Source organism: Octopus sinensis, unplaced genomic scaffold (genome assembly GCF_006345805.1).
Source record: "Octopus sinensis unplaced genomic scaffold, ASM634580v1 Contig12302, whole genome shotgun sequence".
In the NCBI taxonomy this organism is placed as follows: Eukaryota; Metazoa; Mollusca; class Cephalopoda; order Octopoda; family Octopodidae; genus Octopus; species Octopus sinensis.
Window position 1 is genome coordinate 59,952 of NW_021832590.1, and position 6,000 is coordinate 65,951.

Here is a 6,000-nt window from a genome sequence, read left to right on the forward strand (position 1 = left end):
CGCCAAAATTTCCCCAAATGACTAATGAAGTTAAGTCTACCGAAACATTCAATGACTCTTGGAATTGGAACTCGCATAAAGAAAAATATGGGCTGAATAATAGGATCGGAAAAAGCCTGTTCGATGATATGAAATCGTGCATGTTCAGTTGGAGTGAAACGTGGGACAATAAATAGTTTTATCGGCGTATTTGATGATTTAGTTTACAGCCGCGAAAGGTCAAAAAATCCCTTCCACAAAAAAAATCTCGTTTTTAATTATATTTCTTGTTTGTGGTTATATTCATTTAATAACTTAGTCATTAATTTTAAAAATAACACAGGATTTTTTATTTAAAATTTAATAGATTAACAAAAATGCTTTTTAAAACCTTATTGTGGTCGCGAATAACCCAGTTAAAGCTATGCTTCCATTTTGCAAGCAGCCCGAGTCTAATATCTGTGGGAGAACTCCAAAAGACTAAAGAAATATCCTACAACTCAGCGCAAGTAAAAAATATTACTAAATATAGCTTTTCCTACACAAGTTATTTGGTTACCGAGGAATAATTCTCGCAGAAAACACGGTGCAATTATTTGATAGAAACTTAATTAGAACAAACAAGTAAAAAACTTTAAATTTATGATTTTAAGCTCATTTGAGTCCTCCTTCACTGTAGGAGGAGAATTACAAACAATGGTGGCACAGGAAATCAGATACTATCAGGTTCTAGTCGATTCCAGAGACCTTGATCACATGGTAAGAATAAAAGGTTAATCGACAGAGAATTCGAAGCGAGGCCGTCACTTTCATTGACCCCGACGATGAAAATGACAAGCTATTTTGTATTCCTGGTTTTTATACATTTTTAATTTTGAATTAGGCTTGGACTATGTTCCCCACGAGTATATTCTTCCATATTCCTCCCAGGATCGGTACCCGTTGAAGAACGAGTTGTTTGACCACTTCTTTCTATACTCACCTCGAGAAAGAGGTCGGAATGATCTTCCGGAACATTCCTTCTCTTGTCATGACCATGTTGTTAAAATGATGAAAACACAACATTCCTGGCTAAACCTCCGTACAGTTTATAGAGAAACTACCAACGATATTTCTGTGACCGTCCTTCCTTTTTACATCGGAAAAAAAGTTACTCTAAAGTTTAATTTCTAGAGTTTCGGCGGGAAAATGTCTTATTGGGTTATGAAGGGAAATTTTCTATTGGTTTAGTGGCGTTATTGTGTGAGGATCGAGAATCACGGAGATGACGAATTTACGATTAAGGGGAGACATTGGCGAATTTTTAGTCAGTCTGGCATAATTGAGGATATCAGAGGGGATGGAATAGCCGGAAATGTATACTCATAGTGCATTATTTGCAGCAGCCTCAGTTTTCGATTGTGGAACCTATTTTTCAGTATTGTAGCCACGTCTCCCTGCATTCTCCTTCTGGACATATATGGTGATTGATGTATGAGAATTTTAGGGGCACATATACCGTTCTCAGAAGTACTGGCGAGGAGTTTGAGATCAATATTCCTCCCGTTTTGCTGGATGTAGTCGAAGAGACTGATTAATTGATCTGAATTTATTTTGAAATGTTATTTCATCTTTAATAAACTTTTAAAAAGAGGTGTTTAGGAAGAATGGTAATACCAAACATGTGGAGTGGGGGAATGTATTTTCCTCGGAGGATAGTTTTGAAGGTATTGTCGATAGGGTTTTACTAAAGAAGCGATTTGTATAAGAGGGTCTGTAAGTATTTAATGGAAGTTGAAAGAATATGCTGGAAATAGCATTCATCTATGTTATGTAGATAGGTTTGATGTAACAATGTTCATAAACAAATAAATATTACGAAACCAGATAAATCTTTACCAGATAAGTTTCTCATCGCTGGAAACTAGGCTGTCACTTAGTTTCAATAGGAAAAAATTCGGTAAAAGAATTTTTAGGTAATATTGCCTTTTTGTTGACAAAGTTGGTGTTTTGGCGGTAAACCAAACCGCTCACAGATTTTCCACCTTTAGGAGTCAGAAAACTAAGAAATATGTCTCTAAGAGGAGAAATCTCGAAGAATCACCAACAGTTAATTAGGCTAATTAATTAGGTGATTCCAAGAATCCTCAAGATCTTTCTCAACTTTTCCCGATGTTAGACTCTGGACTCAACGCAAGTGCGGGACTGGCAGGGAGCAGTTTTTGTGAGGAATTGAATCGGGGTGATGTGGTTCTGGTTGTTAAGGTCTTAGTCTTTTGGCAGATGGTGATGTTGGATGGCTAAGAAGCCCTTTCCATCTTTCTTAATAAGGTGGTCAAGCGGACTTGGGATAATGTTGTTAAGTTGGAAATTTTCGTTATGCTAGCCGCGGCTCGGCACAGTGTAGTCTCAATTTTAAGGCGGTTAGACCATGAGAAGATTACCATGCGGCGCAGGCATAGCCAATTGTCGGTTCGATGAATTGTTTGTAGAGAGTGCCGAGAGCCGGAACGGTGTCTTTAGTCCGCCAAATATATCGATTTGATTAGTCCAATTTTTCTCTGACTGGATCCGATGGCCTTCTCCAAATGGGCAGTAAAACACATGTGGGTGTCAAAAGTGACCCCAGATTTTAGGGTTCTTCGTGAATGGAATCTTTTCGTTGTCCAGAAAAAGATCAATAGTACGGCTTCCGAGTCTCTTGTCCGACATAAATAAGGTAGTGGACGATTTTTCGAGGAGATGTTCATCTTGTTTTGATATAGCCAAGTTCGAATTTGTAATAAGAGATCTTGTGGTCTTTTGGAAGCTTTCGAGAGGTCTTGATCACGTGATCCAATGAGTAGGTCGTCAGCGTAGGCGAGAAGCGAGAATGAATGAGCCTTCCATTTCAGGGTTAGGAATGTCGTATATATATAAATTGAATAGAGCAGGAGAGAGGGGGGAACCTTGGGGGACTCCATTTGGAAGTAATCTTGAGATTGATTTGATTCCATTCAGGCATACACGCCCTCTCCTTCCGCTGAGGAAATTCGAAAGCCAGAGTTTTATGTTCGAGTCGATCGAATATTTTTTGAGTCAGTATCTTTCTAGAGACGAATCAAAGGCCTTCTGAAAATTATTTATTTATTTATTATTTATTTATAACCCCCAAGCTTGCACAACATGGCAAGCCCAGCACAAACAGTCACAACTAACTAATCAAATGAAGGAGCAGGAACGATGGGATTGCTTGTGCCGATCAACATTAGCCTCCAAATCTTCATTACAGCCATCCGTCTCCAAAGAGAGGTGGGGAATTTCTGGTATGCCCAGTTCCCATTTGTCAGCCTCCTACCGTAGCTCACCGCACTTCATTTGAATCCGGACGGGTTTTTGCATAATGGAGATTCTTCAACGGTAATGTGATCAGGGGAAGGTAGGAGGTCCCCCTTTCGACATCTGTGTCGTGCCAGATGGACTCATCGCCTCACGGGTGGGGAACGTTGACAAGATTTGACCCCGGCTGAAAACTTGGTTCCATCGGATTCGAACCCACGACGATTGAATTCCAACATCCATAGTCTTCAGCCAACGGGGCTTTCTGGCCGGTTGGCACAGTGCTAGCAGTGGTATTGTGCTACCGGCTAAAAAAAACGTTGAATAGTGCCACTACTTGGTGTTATGAGACAGATTAAAAAAAAAAAAAATATGAAAATTCTGAAGATAGAGAAGTGAGCATGCAATTGATTTGAGATGAGGTCTATTTGCAAAACCTTCCATTATAAACTGGGTTAATTCAATATAATTATTATTAATTTGTATAGTCTTGGTGTTACTGTCGGGGTTCTCATTAAGCAGACGTGCTATGACCTCTTTCACTATGGAATAGTATTTATACATATTTTGGTAGTCCTCTATTTTAGAAAATTGACCAGTCCAGTGGGGAAGGTCTGAACAGGCTGTGCCATATTAATTTTCTTTTCTACTACATCTGAAACTGAGGTCGTCATATCATTTTTCAGAACGCTACTATCCTTGTTTTTCAATACTCCAAGATAACGCCTCCCGAAAATCATTTCCACTGGTTTTTGACATTCGTGTCATTGTAAAACATCGTCGAGAATGAGATCATTGAGACAACTTTAGATCATTAAGTCCAACCTTATAACTAGCATAATTTATAATTTCAAAGTCAAAATTAAACGTAATTTCAAAATCAACATTGAATTTGCTGCTTTTTGTTGATGTTGACCTTAATTACGCGAAAACTTCTCGAATATCAAGGAGAGTTGCGAACAATATTGTTTGCTAATGAAATAAATTTCAAATTGCATATTCGTCGTTCAAAAGGTAAATTAATAAATTACTCAAAAGGTTGGTCAAAAGTTATCACGAGTATTGTCTATTGCAGCATCTTCAAAGGTCAAAATAACCATGTAATTGGAGCTATTTCAGTGCATGGGCTTATTCATTATGAAATACAACGAGACTCTCTTAAGTGATGGTGCAAAAGAGTTTGTCAAAAAGACCTGTCTGGATGAGGACTATAATACCCAGCCACTCCACGTCCTCATTTCTCAAAGTCCCACTTTCTCGTCTGGAGGGGAACTCCTTGCACACGACTTCCCCCCACACCCAAGAAGACCAGAAAGCATAACATTTTCAGTTCTTATGTGAATTCACAAACATGTGCAATAGTCAAAAAGACAATATTAGTGATTAGTTTTTTCCCGTCTTTAGATCTTTTCTTACCCGATTTAGGTCTTTTTTAAGTCGGAAGTGTCGATCTAGGTCGTCCGCGGAAGGGTTTATGCATCCGTCAAAGTAATCTTCAATCGTTTTGTTAGCGGATGCGTCCGGGTTCGTTTTTAGTACACGTTTAAACAGCTTTTATTGGGCATTTACTACATTCCCCCTGATACAACCAACTTGTTGTAGATACCAGTGGTTGACATTCTTTGTGGCCACTACATTTCAAGTAAGCTTCTTAGTCGTCCAGTTTCAATTGTTTGTTGGAGGAATTTCCACAGTAATATCAATTTCACAAACACTTTGTAAAGACTGCATCTGAAGTCAATTCCGAGTCCTTTGTCCCTTAGAAATCTTTCTTTAATGTCTCCATTGCCGCGTTTGCCCAATGTTTCCTTCCTTATACATCTTCATGTCTCTAGTTGAGAGCCGTGCTTAAAATGTTAATTATTTAATTTACAATTGGAAAAAAATAATTTTCCATAATACCTGAAGAACGGATCTGAGAAACAGGCAGATTCGATAATCATCCATAGGAAATTTTAAATTTTGGCTTAAAACAAGCATGGTTTGAGAAGCGGGGATTCGAGGGAATTCAGTATATATATTCACGATCTCTTCTATAAGTTTTTTATTCAGTGCCACGTCATCCTTTGCAAACTGAGTGCGTGAAGGCCGTGTTGCACAGAAAGAGGTCATTTAGAAGTTCACTTTTTTATTCAGATACCTCACTATGAAAGAGAACTAGTTTGTGTTATAAGCTGAAATATAGACGTAATTCTTTCGAAATATTTTTATTACAAATAACTTTTCTTTCGAATTTGAATAGTGTTTTACGGACTTTTTGTTACTCATTTATTATGAAGTTATTAAATAAAATGTTTTATTAGGAATTGAAAGAGAATTGATTTCCTAACAACCTTTTTCCTCTTTAGAATTAGCCAAACAAACGGTACTATCTGTTGAAATGATATTGTCATTATATAACAATTATATCACACAATAATAAGATTTTTCGATGTATTACACAATAATCTATTTATAAACTAGAAGTTTGTGAAATAATATAATATGTATATTTGATATTTTTTTATTTACATTTTACATGACTTTAAAACAATACTCTCACAAAATACATAACATTCTCTTCAAAGATTAAAAAATATTTTATACTAGCTCAGCAGTTCGCTTCGCTCACTGCGAGCTAGCTCCTGCGGAGGCCCTGCTCGCTACGCTCGCAGTTTCCTTAAATAACTATAAATTTATGTAGATATATAAATGCGACCTGCTTTGATATAACCTTATTCTAAG